At 41.2% G+C, this 14,409-nt stretch overlaps 1 long non-coding RNA gene across 1 annotated transcript; it reads left to right on the plus strand.

The window, feature by feature from the left end:
* The first annotated feature begins 9,959 nt into the window (after nt 1-9,959).
* On the plus strand, nt 9,960-14,185 carry LOC111752040 (uncharacterized). The gene is made up of 3 exons (XR_002787030.2): nt 9,960-10,158; nt 10,246-10,423; nt 11,345-14,185. It is a non-coding gene; the product is annotated as an uncharacterized LOC111752040 (long non-coding RNA).
* Nucleotides 14,186-14,409: the final 224 nt, after the last annotated feature.

Consider the following 14,409-nt stretch of genomic DNA (forward strand, 5'->3'; position numbering starts at 1 on the left):
GTAACACCTTCAAAGACACTACTTCCAAACAAGATCATGTTCACAGATACAAGTGGTTAGGACTTCAACATAAATTTCGAGAGACCACAAGTCAGTCCACAACAGTATCATTAGTCTTTCTAAATTTAGTCATTCTAGTGGGTGTGAGGTGGTTTCTCTTTTTGGTTTTAATTTGTACTTATTAGTTGTTCATGTATCTTCCTTGAAAAAAGAGTCTGTATAAATTTTTTACTTATTTCTTATTGGGTTGCTTGTCTTATTATTAAGTTGTAAGAATTCTTTACATATTATGGATTCTGGTCCTTTGTCAGAAATACATATTAAAAATATTTTCCCCAGTCTGTGGCTTGCCTTTTTTTTATATATATATGTAATTTTTATTGTGCTTTGAGTGAAAGTTTACAAATCAAGTCAGTCTCTCACACAAAAACTTATCTTGCTACATACTCCCACTTACTCTCCCCCTAATAAGACAGCTCGCTCTCTCCCTCCACTCTCTCTTTTCGTGTCCTTTTCGCCAGCTTCTAACCCCCTCTACCCTCTCATCTACCCTCCAGGCAGGAGATGCCAACATAGTCTCAAGTGTCCACCTGATTCATGAAGCTCACGCCTCACCAGCATCCCTCTCCAACCTATTGTCAGTTCAATCCATGTCTGAACAGTTGGCTTCGGGAATGGTTCCTGTCCTGGGCCAACAGAAGGTCTGGGGGCCGTGACCACCGTGGTCCTTCTAGTCTCAGTCAGACCATTAAGTCTGGTCTTTTTATGAGAATTTGGGGTCTGCATCCCACTGCTCTCCTGCTCCCTCAGGAGTTCTCTGTTGTGTTCCCTATCAGGACAATCATCGGTTGTAGCCAGACACCATCTAGTTCTTCTGGTCTCAGGATGATGTAGTCTCTGGTTCATGTGCCCCTTTCTGTCTCTTGGGCTCATAATTACCTTGTGTCCTTGGTATTCTTCATTCTCCTTTGATCCAGGTGGGTTGAGACCAATTGATGCATCTCAGATGGCTGCTTGCTAACGTTTAAGACCCCAGATGCCACTCTTCAAAGTGGGATGCAGAATGTTTTCTTAATAGATTTTATTATGCCAATTGACTTAGATGTCCCCTGAAACCATGGTCCTCAAACCCCTGCCCCTGCTACACTGGCCTTCGAAGCATTCAGTTTATTCAGGAAACTTCTTTGCTTTTGGTTTAGTCCAGTTGTGCTGACCCCCCCCACCCCCCCGTATTGTGTGTTGTCTTTCCCTTCACCTAAAGTAGTTCTTATGTACTATATTGTTAGTGAATACCTCTCTCCCATCCACCCTCTCTCCCCCACTCATAACCACAAAAGAATGTTTTCTTCTCAGTTTAAACTATTTCTCAAGTTCTTATAATAGTGGTCTTATACAATATTTGTCCTTTTGCAACTGACTGATTTCACTCCTTTTTATTTTCTAAATGATGTCTTTGGAAAATATTAGTATTAATTAAATCCAACTTATCAAGTTTTGTGGTTTTTTTTTTTTTCTAGTTCTAAGAAAGCTTTGTCTACCCGAAGTCTTGAAGATTTTCTACTGTTTTCTTCCAGAAGTTTTAAAGTTTTAGCTTTTACAGTTAGATCTATTTTAAGTTTATTTTTTTGTGTGGTATGAGACAAGGGTTGCGACTTGTTTGTTTTCGTATGGATATCCAGTTGTTCCAGACCATTTGCTGAAAAGACTATCCTTTCTTAAAACCTTTATTGAAAATCAATTGACTGTGTATGTGTCTATTTCTAGTCCGAACTCTGATGGACCGACACAGTGGCTGCAACAATGGACTCAAGCATAGCAAGGATTGTGAGGATGGTGCAGGAGTGGGCAACGTTTAGTTCCGTTGTGCATGGGGTCACTATGAGTTGGAACCAATTTGAGGGCACCTAACAACAACATTTCTGAACTCTATTCTATTCTGTTACTCTATACGTCTTTCTAATACCACACTGTTTTGATTTGTGTAGCTTTTATAGTAAGTCTTGAAATCAGGCAGTTTAAGATCTCCTCTCTGGTATCTTTTTGGATTTTCTCATTTCTTAATATTATGCAGTTTCATTATGATGGAACTCTTCTCTTTAATATAGACCCAGGAGTAGAATTACTAGGACATAAGATATACACAAAATTAATTTGACAGACTATATACTGGCAAATTGCTCTTCAGAATGGCTTCACCAGTTAACGCTCCCACCAGGGGCTCTACATCTCCCTGATCTCAGCTAAAACTTAGCATTACCCAGCTCTCTCATTTTTGCCAGTTTTTAATGGTATAAAGTGATATCTCCGTTTTGTTTTGTTTTGTTTTTTGACAGGTTTATTGAGATAAAATTGACATGCAATAAATTGCACATATTTAAAGGGCACAATCTGATAAGGCTTGATATATGCATACACCCACATGGGGCCACCGTGAGTTGTAATTGACAGCAACTAACGACAACAGTGAAACCATCTTTACAATCAAGACAGTGAATGTATCCATCACCCCCAAAAGCTTCTTTGTGCCCCTTTGAGTATGAGCTATTTTATCTGCAAAATACAGCTCAGTTCCCAGGATGTATAGTGTGAGCTTAGGTTCCCAGGGGGGCCACAAACAGGTAAGCACTCAGCTACTAAGAGTCTCTGGGTGGCATAAACTGTTGAGCACTCAGCTACTAACAAAAAGCTGGGCGATTTGAGCCCACCCAGAGGTGCCTGGAAGTAAGACCTGATGATCTGCTTCTGAGTGGCACGCAGGTCTATTCTGAAACACATGGGGTCATAGGTTGCCATGAGTCAAAATTGACTTGACTTGGCAACTAGTTTGGTTGTTGGTTTTTTTTTTTTTCCTTTTTTAATCGTGAGCTTAGCTTGAGGCCTGGAACAAAGGAGGTGTTGGGAAAATGAGGCTAGTACTACCGCAACCATACAGCAGAATAGTTAAATTTATGGGTCTTAGAGCCGACTGCCTGAGTTCAAGCCCATCTCTGCTATTTGCTCCCTTGGGCAAGTTACTCAACGTCTCTGTGCATCAACTCCCCCATTTATAAAATGGGAATGATAATACGATACCTACCTCCAGGGGTTATTATAAGGATTGAAATAGTTAATACATGTGAAAATATTTTTACTTTGTTGTAGGTCATCAAATGATTTCAGCTAGATTTTTTTAAATTTTGAAAATATTCATTAGCACCTTCTGGATGTAGGAGTTTGTAACATAAGCTTGGCAATCTCTGAACTAAGTGTGGTCTCTCAGTGGTCTTAGAGAACCGTTGCAATTTGGTGGTATAAGGTCTCTGGTTTATCTAAATGGTAATGGTAATTCTAGGAGTCACCACAAGAGAGAAGAGGAATTTACTCTTCTTTTGTGGCTTGTGAGGACAATTCAATGTTTCTGGTTTGTTGTTGTTGTTAGTTGCCTTTCAGTTGTCCCCCCCGAACTCATGGTGACCCCCATGCACAAAGAAACGAAACACTGCCTGGCCCTGCACCATCCCGATGATGGGTTGTGGATCTGATGATCATGACTCATAAAGTATTCGGTGGCTGATTTTTGGAAATAGATCGCCATACTTTTCTTCTTAGTCCATCTCAGTCTGGAAGGTCCACTGTTAAACCCATTAAGCATCATAGCAACGTGCAAGCCTCCACTGATAGACGGGGGATGGCTGCACACGACGTGCATTGGCTGGAAGTCAGAAATAAAATACTGATATCTGAGCATCCAACTCCTTCCAAGTATATTACATCTGGGGTTCATGTGGGTGATTCAACGCTAGTGTTTTATCCAGATGAGGTCTGTGGTTGAGCATTATAAAAGTACATATGAACAAAAGGACTTACAGACAGCCTTTTGGAGCATATGACCTGTTTATAAGTAGCAGTAATAATAATAAAATAATAATGGCCAGCATTTATTGAGTTCATAATTTGTGTCAGGCACTATGCCAAATGTTTTTCATTAACTTATCCTGTGTGACAGGTAGAGGGCAGCGGTGGTTCAGTGGTAGAATTCTTTCCTTTTATGCAGGACGCCCAGGTTTGACTCTACCATGACTGTCTGTATGGGGGGAGGGGGGCGGCTCAGGAGATAGTTATTATGATTATTTTATTTCTCCACTTTAAAGATAAGAAAATTAAGGTTCAGAGAAGATAGGAAACTTGCTGGAAGATGTGTAGTTTAAAATTAGAGTGATTGATAGTTAATAGAGGAAATTCTATAGTAGGAGAAAAACTTTTTTTTTTAATTTTTATTGTGCTTTAAGGGAAAGTTTACAAATCAAGTCAGTCTCTCACGCAAAAACTTATATATACCTTGCTACATACCCCCCCTAATGAGACAGCCCTCTCTCTCCCTCCACTCTCTCTTTTCGTGTCCATTTCACCAGCTTCTAGCCCCCTCTACCCCCTCATCTCCCCTCCAGGCAGGAGATGCCAACATAGTCTCATGTGTCCACCTGATCCAAGAAGCTCACTCCTCACCAGCATCCCTCCCCATCCCATTGTCCAGTCCAATCCCTGTCTGAAGAGTTGGCTTTGGGAATGGTTATTGTCCTGGGCCAACAGAAGGTCTGGGGGCCATGACCACCAGGGTCCTTCTAGTCTCAGTCAGACGATTAAGTCTGGTCTTTTTATGAGAATTTGGGTTCTGTGAGAAAGAGACTTTTGATGCAGGCCTTTTGTTCCTCTTACCTGCTTTTGGCACTCACTCTGCCATCACTAAAAACTATAGAAATGGCAAGCACGTAAATCAGATATGTATTTAAAACCAAAACAAACCAACCAAACTAACCCATTACCATTGATTGGAACTGCCCTATAGGGTTTACAAGGCTGTAAATCTTTACAGAAGTAGGCTGCCACATCTTTCTTCCACAGTGTGGCTGGTGGGTTCAAAATGCCAACTTTTTGGTTAGCAATTAAGCACTTAACCCACTGTACCACCAGGGCTCCTTCAATATCATTGCTGATCTCAAACGGACTTTGGCTGAAAGCAGAGAATACCAGAAAGATGTTTACCTGTGTTTTATTGACTACGCAAAGGCATTTGACCGTGTTGATCATAACAAGTTGTAGATAACATTGTGAAGAACGGGAATTCCAGAACACTTAACTGTGCTCCTGAGGAACCTGTACATAGACCAAGAGGCAGTCGTTTAACAGAACAAGGGAATACTGCATAGTTTCAGATCAGAAAAGGTGTGCATCAGGATTGTATCTTTTCACGATATTTATTCAATCTGTATGCTTAGCAAATAATCTGAGAAGCTGAACTATAAGAAGAAGAACGTGGCATCGGGATTGGAGGAAGGCTCATTAATGACCTACGATATGCAGATTACACAGTTTTGTAATGATGAAAATCAAAGGCTACAACCTTCAGTATGGATTACACTTCAACATAAAGAAAACAAAAATCCTTACGATGAGACCAATAAACAACATCATGATGTTGTTGTTAGGTGCCATCGATTCGGTTCCGACTCATAGTGACCCTATGTACAACAGAACAAAACTCTGCCATTTTTTGAGCCCATTGCAGCAGCCACTGTGGCAGCTCATCTGGTTGAAGGTGTTCCTCTATTTTGCTGACTCTCTACCGAGCATGATGTCCTTCTCCAGGGACTGGTCCCTCCAGTCATGATAAATGGAGAAACTATTAAAGTTGTCAATGATTTCATTTTACTTTGATCCACAATCAATGCCCATGGAAACAGCAGTTAAGAAATCAAAAGACGTATTGCATTTGACAAATCTGCTGCAACAGACCTCTTTAAAGTGTTCAAAGGCAAAGATGTCACTTTGAATACTAAGGTGTGCCTGACCCAAGCCATGGTATTTTCAATCCCCTCATAAGCATGTGAAAGCTGGACAATGAATAAGGAAGACTGAAGAAGAATAGATGCCTTTGACTTATAATGTTGGCAAAGAATTTTGAATATACCATGGACTGCCAGAAGAACAAACAAATCTGTCTTGGAGGAAGTACAGCCAGAGTGTTCCTTAGAAGCAAAGATGGCGAGACTTTGTCTCATATACTTTGGACATGTTATCAGGAGGGATCAGTCCTTGGCGAAGGACATCATGCTTGATAAAGTAGAGGGTCAGTGAAAAAGAAGAAGACCCTCAAGGACATGGATTGATACAGTGGCTGCAACAATGGGCTTAAACATAGCCAATGATTGTGATGATGGCGCAGGACCAGGCAGGGTTTCATTCTGTTGTACATAGGTAGGGTCGCTATGAGTCAGAATCTACTCACCTGCACCTAGCAACAACAACAACAACAATCTTTACTGAAGCAGACTGCCACATCTTTTTCCCCCCTCAGGGCGGCTGGTGAGTTTGAACCTCCCACCTTTCAGTTAGATAACAGGCCGGCCAGCGGAGCTCTTAACCACTGCCGCCACAAGGGTAGATAAACGCCAAAAATAAAAGACTTCTGACCAAATGATTTTACCTTCATCTGCCCTTGGAAACCCTATGGAGCAGTTCTACTCTGTCCTATAGGGTCACTATGAGTCGGAATCAACTCCTCAGCAACGGGTTTGTTTTTTTTTTACCTATCATGCAGTCTTCACAGAAAGAAAAACATAAGAGGCATGAAGAGATAATGGAAAGGGCATACCTTTGGAGTCAAAAAGACCGGGTTCAAATTTCTGGTTCTTCCAATGGCTGTGTAACCTTGGATAAATTACCCAGCCTCTCTAAGCCTAAGTTTATTCAGGTGTAAAAATTAAAAAAAAAAAATTTTTTAATTCATTGAGAATTGTGTGAGGCGTAAATAAACTAGGTTTTGTAAAAGCACGTAATAGGTTTTGGCATATAGTAGGAGCTAAGGACATGCTTAGTTGTATGTCTTCAACGAGGCTCCCCAGAAGCAAGCCTTGAGACCAGGATTCCTGAGTAAGGGATTTATTAAACAAGCGCTCCAGGGAGATGTCGGTAAGGGCATAGGGGAAGTAGGACCGGGAAGGAGAAGAAGCCAAACAAGGATGAGATTTCAGGCAAAGTCCTAGGGAGGATAGCCTGATCCCTAAGGGAATTCAAGGGTAAATTCCAACCCAAGGCAAGGAAGCTGGGCTTTCTGTCTCCTACATCTAATCAATCATTTGCTAAGAACCAGGGAAGGGGAAGGGACAAAGCCATTCCAGTTGCCCGAGGATGACGCGCCTCAGAAGAGTCTTAAAAACAAAAATTTAGGTGCTGGTTATTGGAAGGAAAAGTAAAGAGTAGCCAAGGGAGGGGCATGCGGAACTGACAGAGATCTGGGTGGAGCAAGAATAGTATCTGCTACAGTATTTGTTTTCCCCTCAGAAAATCTGAGCTCAAATCCTTGCTTTGCCACTTACCAGTCATTTATTCAGAGTTTCAGTTTCTTCATCTATTAAATGGGAAAAATAATACCTGCTCTCTCTTCCTCACCTAATCCAAAAGGATCAAATGGAACAGTATAGTGAAATCCCTCTAGAGGTTAAAATGCTAGACAAATTCTTCACTTTATTCAACAAGCGTTTACCCAGCATCTACTATAAACTAGGCACAGTACTGTTGTTGTGAGGTGCCGCCCCACAGGACAGAGTAGAACTGCCCTAGAGGTTTCCAAGGAGCAGCTGGTGGATTCGAACAGTTGACCTTTTGGTTAGCAGCTAAGCTCTTAACCACCGAAGCACAGTGCTAGATGTTAGGATACACACCTCAATATGAGACTCATAAACTGTTAAGGAGCTTTTAGTCTAGTAAGGGAGTCAAATAAGGAAATAGAAAATTGCACGACCACATAAGTGATGTTATTAAAGTATGGAGGTGGAGGAAGGGAGCAAGCTGCACACAGAGGGCCTGGGCAGTTGTGCAAAGCGGCAGGGAGTTACTGAGGAGCTGACCCCTGAGTAGGGTGTTATCAGGCAGACTGGCCAGAAAGGGTATTCCTGGCAGAGAGAACAGCACAAGCAAAATCAAAGAGATGTGAAAATAGCCTGTTCTGCCTTGAAAGTTCAACATGTAGGTCTTGGATGCCAGGGTAAGGAGCTTGAACTTACTCCGAGAAGGCAGTGGAAGCCACTGAAAGATTCTGAGCTAGGGAATGGCTTGACCCACCCTGCGTTTTAGAATGATCACTCTGGCTGGCAGTGATGTGAATACATCTGAGGAAGAAAGACCAGACTGGGAGATTAGATTGGAGACAATTAGAGGAGTCAAATTATGAGCCCAAGGGAGGCACCCAGAATAACTTGGATAACCAATGAAGGGTAGTTGGTATCTTTTACCAAGATTGTAAATTATTATTTTGCCAAAAGTGAAGGGAAATAAAAGTTTTTATATTTTCCCTAATTGATCCCGGGGAGAAACCAAGGACATGGGCAGTCCTGCAAGAGAATCTGTAGACAAAATAAATTATTAATAATAAATCATATGGAACATCACACTCTTCAAAGTCCCTTCACGTCTTTTATTGGGTTGATCCTCATACAACCTGAGAGGGGAGAGAGGCACTTGACAGATAAAAGACCTAAGCCCCAGAGAGCTAAAGTGAATGGCTCATCAGCTCACAGGGTCTGTTTGATTTTTTTTAGTAAAATATGGAATTAGAACCCAGGCATCTTTTAGAGAACTAAGTCCTCCCCCCATAATTATCGAAAAGAAGAAAAAATAAGAAGAAAATGTTTAGTCTTCCATGGCCTCTCAAAAAACTACCGGTATCGCTCCCTCCCCAAACTCCCTAATTTGTTTTCTTTGCTTAGGTTTTAATCTGCTCTTTTATCCATTTTACATTATAATATACACTCATCATGTAATATAGGACAGAGTAGAACTGCACCATAGAGTTTCAAAGGAGTGCCTGGTGGATTCCAGCTGCCTACTTCTTGGCTGTTAACCAAGGCACTCCTTGGAAACTCTATGGTGTGGTTCTACTCTGTCGTATAGGGTCGCTATGAGTCGGAAACGACTCAACAGCAATGGGTTTGGTTTTTTTTTTTCATCATGTAATCACAAATTTTTAATAACATCGTTTTTAATGGTTTCATAATATTTCACCAAGTGGAATATTTGCCAATTTGTGGATATTTGTGTTGATTCCTTTTTTGTTGTTGTTGTTAACAATAAAAAATTATCATCATAATGAAGATCTTTGTAGATAGTGATTCTTCTGAATTTTGGATTCAATTCTTAGAACAAGATCTGAAGGATAAAATTATTACATCAAAGAAAAAGAACATTTTATGACTCGATTCAGAACTGCCAATTACTCTCCAAAAAAATTACACCCGTCAATCTTGGACCCTCCATCAACGCTGTTGCTGTTGTTAATCACATTTGCCCTGTTTCACCTCAATAAAATAGAGAGCGAGGCCTTTAGAAGAAGGAAGGTGGTCATTATACCAAAACCCTTCAGCTGATAACGTTTGGCGTTTAGCTTGCCAACATTTTACCTCCTCCAGCCTTGTTTCTCTAATGTTGTTTCTCCTTTGAACAGCAGATGGCAGAATAATCCCACAACAGGTGGGTCATAATTTAACTGCAATGAGAAAATTGCTTCTTTTCTCACATGTATTTCTTTCCTGAGATAAACAGCACGTAGGGCATCTGCCTCTGTATTGGAAGCAAAATACGTAGAAGGTATTTTTTCAACAAGGAATATCAAGGTCGCCAACATAAATTCTGAGCCTCAGGTTATTACACGCCGTGCAAAAATAGGTTTCTCGGAAAGCAGCAAATGGAGGTTGAAAGCCAATTGTTAAAATTCCACATATTCTAAATTTCCCCAGTTAATAATCATAAAAAGTTTATAGCCAGAAGTCACAGAGGCCCTTGTGTTGTAATTGTTAGAGTTTAGAGTCAATGTGAACACCCTTCTCACTCCGGGATTTTAAAAGCCCTCCCTGCCCCCTCTCTCCCCCCGCCCCCTCCTCCCTCCTCCTTCCTCCTTCCTCCCCACAATCCTCTCCGCTAGCACTCATTTCCCATCCCTTCACAAAATTGCCAGGGTAATTGACTCTTAGATGAGATAAGTTTGACTTTCTACCCTGATTTTGTAACACAAGTTCTTTCGGTCAGGTTCTTTGTTTGAAAACGCACGATAAAAATGGCTTTAGAATGACTTCAGAGGACTCTTTCTGGTGCCAATAACAGATCCCAAAGCAGCTCTTATTTGAGGTGGGTGATAGGATCCCTTGAGACTGTTGAAGTATCCGTTTACAAAGTGCTTAGGTACCTGAAATGTCCTGTATGTTATATTTGCAGGTGCATAATTGGCCAAGTGCTCCAGGGGTTGTAAAGACAGCCTTCCTGTAGTTGGAGTAGACAGATTTAGCCTCTTACTGAAACTGAAGGCTGCTACGTCGATAACAAATCTGATTCTAACTCTCCCGTGTCACTTCAACCCAAAAGTGCCTTTGTCTCCAGGAGAAAAAGGTTGGAGGTAAGTGAATGGCTCTTAACCAGAGCCATGTAGAAAGCATTGCTATGGAAAACTTTTGTCCTGAGAGTGTAGGTTTTAGGGCTGTTGTGTGTGAAGCAAATTCGCTTTGTTCACAGCCAACCTGCCTGAATGCAGTATCGCTGAGGTGACTGGAGCTGTAGAGCAGCAAACTGCTTTAAAAGCAGGCTTTCAGTGGGAAACTCTGAGCATACAATGGCTTTATTTTTGTTAGACATAATTCTCCAGCCTCACTTTTTTTTTTTTTAATTGCACTAACCAAAATAAATCTGGATAAACTTAAAAGGCTGCCTTGATGTCAGGAGGAAAATGGATATTGTCTCTCCCCAACGTGTTTGAAAGGTAGTACATAATCCTAGCTACATCCAGATAAGAATACACGTCCTCCGGTGGAAAGCTTTCCTGGAAAGGAATCGCACCAAGAATATTCACTTTGGGGCCTGATGGTTCCAGCCTGTCTTACTAAAACTTTTAAAGAAATCGTTTGCCAGCTCTTTCACTCTTGCATTTGTATTTAATACTTATGTGTACTTAGGGGTGTTCTGAGCTCCTTTTATTTCTCCAGGCCCCTGGCATTTGATTATACCTGTGCGGCAGGAGCTTTCATCATACCAAATACAGGATGGTGTTTAGTGAAGAAGGGGCCAAGAGAGTGGAAAAAAGCCTATGATTTTTCCTAGGTCACTTGACTTAGCAAAGCATTGGGCTCCTTTTAAGATTTAATGTGTCTTTAAATATTAGAATCCTCAGTTGTGAAGGTATAGGTGCTCAGACAAACCTGGGGTGAGGGGCGTAGGTGTCATATTCAAACCAAAGAGGTGCCTCTCAACAGTAAAGATTTAATCAGCTCTCCTTCCCCAGGATCAGCTGCCAGGTTTGAACATTTAGTTATCTGTGTTCCAGGCAGGAGACACTACTAATTGTGGGAGCAATCCCCATGGATACAGAGAAGAATTGTCTGAGCTGGGGAGTCAAAGCTCTGATCAAGATGGGGCTGAGAGGAAAAATGCCCCCAACATTCTCAGAGGAAATTCCAGAGTTGCCAAGGGACATGGCTTCTCTGCAGGAATGCTTCCTGTACCTGGCATTTAAAGACCTGGAAACATCCTTTCCTCCACTTTCCTAACCCATGTGTTAAAAATCTCTCTGTCTGAAGACTAGACTGGACTGTAAGACATAAAATGATACTGGTGAAGAGTGTGCTTCTTAGCTCAAGTAGACATGTGAGACTATGTGGGCAGCTGCTGTCCAGAGGCAAGATGAGAAGGCAGAGGGGGGCAGGAGCTGGTTGAATGGACACGGGAAATACAGGGTGGAGAGGAGGAGTGTGCTGTCACATTATAGGGAGAGTAGCTAGGGTCATATAACAATGTGTGTATAAGTTTTTGTATGAGAAGCTGACTTGAATTGTAACCTTTCCCTTAAAGCACACACACACAAAAAGAATCCCCTTCTCTGAGAAGTGTGAATTTTTTTTTTAATTTTTTATTTTATCTAAACGTCATCTAAGTTTATCTTGAAACATCTAGAAAGAGGGTTTTACCAAAAGTAATTCTCACAGATGACAGCAGCTGAAGAGTCAGTCTTGGCCTTCAGGGCAACCAAAATGGCACAGACATTTGGACTCTGTTGTCTTATCCTTGGAGCCCTGGTGGCGCAGTGGTTAACAGCTTGGCTGCTAACAAAAAGATTGGCAGTTCAAATCCACCAGCCACTCCTTGCAAACCCTATGGGGCAGTTCTACTCTGTCCTATTCCACCTCGTCTATGAGTTGGAATTGACTCTACGGCAATGATTTTTTTTCCTTATCCTCGTCAGAGACAGCACTAGATCCTTTCTGAACTATGTGAAGTAAGCTGTGGCAAAACTGGCCTTTCTTGTGGTACAAAATCCAAACTCACAAGTGAGCCTCTCTACCATCAGTTTGAACTTATGTTCTGCCCCTCTTCTTTCCTCATTGTGCAGGGCACCTGTTCCCTCTGCCTCCTCCCACTCCTCCAGCTATCTGTCTGTCTCATTTGTGTCAATTAAGAACTCAATACTACTTGATTCAATTGAATTACTTTCCCTGTATAGAATTCCAACCACAGACTGGACACCAACCATCACTCCTATTGCTCAGAATAAAAACTCTGAAATGCCAAGGGCAAGCAAGAAAAGAGAAAAGGTCCATACTAGCTTGGCCAGTGAACCCAAGAAGGAAAGAATGTCGAGACTGGGTTTCCTAACAGTACCTAGCTATATAGTTGGTGGCTTACCAAGAGTCAGCACTGCATAAACAAAAAGCTTTGGGTCTACTAAGTTCAGTTAAGGCTTTCAGAAGTGGTTCTTAAGGCTTAGAAACCAAGAACCAAGTGGAAGAAGTAAACCTCTTATACCACTTCCTAGTTTACGAAGTACTTTTTCAGAAGAATGATTTTGTCTTTCTGTTCATTCAGTCATTGAATGAATATTTATTGTGCACCTACTATGTGCCAGGCAGTGTTCTAGAAGCTGAAATGGTGTTCTAAGAACGGAAAGTAAAACAAAATTCCTGTCCTCATAAAACTTACATTCTAATGGTGATGGGGCAGACAATAAACTAATAAGTAAACATGTTGTTAGGTGCTGTCGAGTCGGTTCCAACTCATAGTGAGTGACCTTGTGTACCACAAAACAAAACACTAAGTAAACATAGAGAATATCAAAGGGTAATAAGGGTTATGGAGAATCATAAAGCAGGGTTAAGGAGATGGGGATTCTGAAGTGGGCAGAATTGTTGGTTTATAAAGATGGTCAGAAAGGATTCCTTTCTGAGACATAAAAGAGACGAGGGAGTAAGCCATACAAATATGAGGGGCAGCAGGGGTGGAAATCAAAGGACATATTGCATTGGGCAAATCTGCTGCAAGACCTCTTTAAAGTGTTAAAAAAACAAAGATGTCACTTTGAGGACTAAAGTGCACTGGATCCAAGCCTCAATTGCCTCATATGCATTCAAAAGCTAGACGATGAATAAGGAAGACCAAAGAAGAATTGATGCCTTCAAATTATGGTGTTGGCAAAGAATATTGAACGTACTATGGGCTGCCAGAAGAACAAATCTGTCCTGGAAGAAGTATAGCCAGAGCTAACAGATACATGAGAAAATGCTCTCGATCATTAGCCATTAGAGAAATGCAAATTAAAACTACGATGAGATTCCATCTCACTCCAACAAGGCTGGCATTAATCCAAAAAACACAAAATCATAAATGTTGGAGAGGCTGCGGAGAGATTGGAACTCTTATACACTGCTGGTGGGAATGTAAAATGGTACAACCGCTTTGGAAATCTATCTGGCGTTTTCTTAAAAAGTTAGAAATAGAACTACCATACAACCCAGAAATCCCACTCCTCAGAATGTACCCTAGAGAAATAAGAGCCTTTACAAGAACAGATATATGCACACCCATGTTTATTGCAGCTCTGTTTACAATAGCAAAAAGCTGGAAGCAACCAAGGTGTCCATCAACAAATGAATGGTTAAATAAATTGTGGTATATTCACACAATGGAATACTACGCACCGATAAAGAACAGTGACAAATCTGTGAAACATTTCATAACATGGAGGAACCTGGAAGGCATTATGCTGAGTGAAATTAGTCAGAGGCAAAAGGACAAATATTGTATAAGACCACTATTATAAGATCTTGAGAAATAGTATAAACTGAGAAGAACACATTCTTTTGTGGTTATGAGGGGGGGAGGGAGGGAGGGTGGGAGAGGGTTATTTACTGATTAGTTGGTAGATAAGAACTACTTTAGGTGAAGGGAAGAACAATACTCAATACCCGGAAGGTCAGCTCAACTGGACTGGACCAAAAGCAAAGAAGTTTCCGGGATAAACTGAATGCTTCGAAGATCAGCGGAGTAAGGGCAGGGGTTTGGGGACTATGGTTTAAGGGGACTTCTAAGTCAATTGGCAAAATAATTCTATTCTGAAAA

This window comes from Loxodonta africana, chromosome 3 (genome assembly GCF_030014295.1).
Source record: "Loxodonta africana isolate mLoxAfr1 chromosome 3, mLoxAfr1.hap2, whole genome shotgun sequence".
NCBI classification, from domain to species: domain Eukaryota; kingdom Metazoa; phylum Chordata; class Mammalia; order Proboscidea; family Elephantidae; genus Loxodonta; species Loxodonta africana.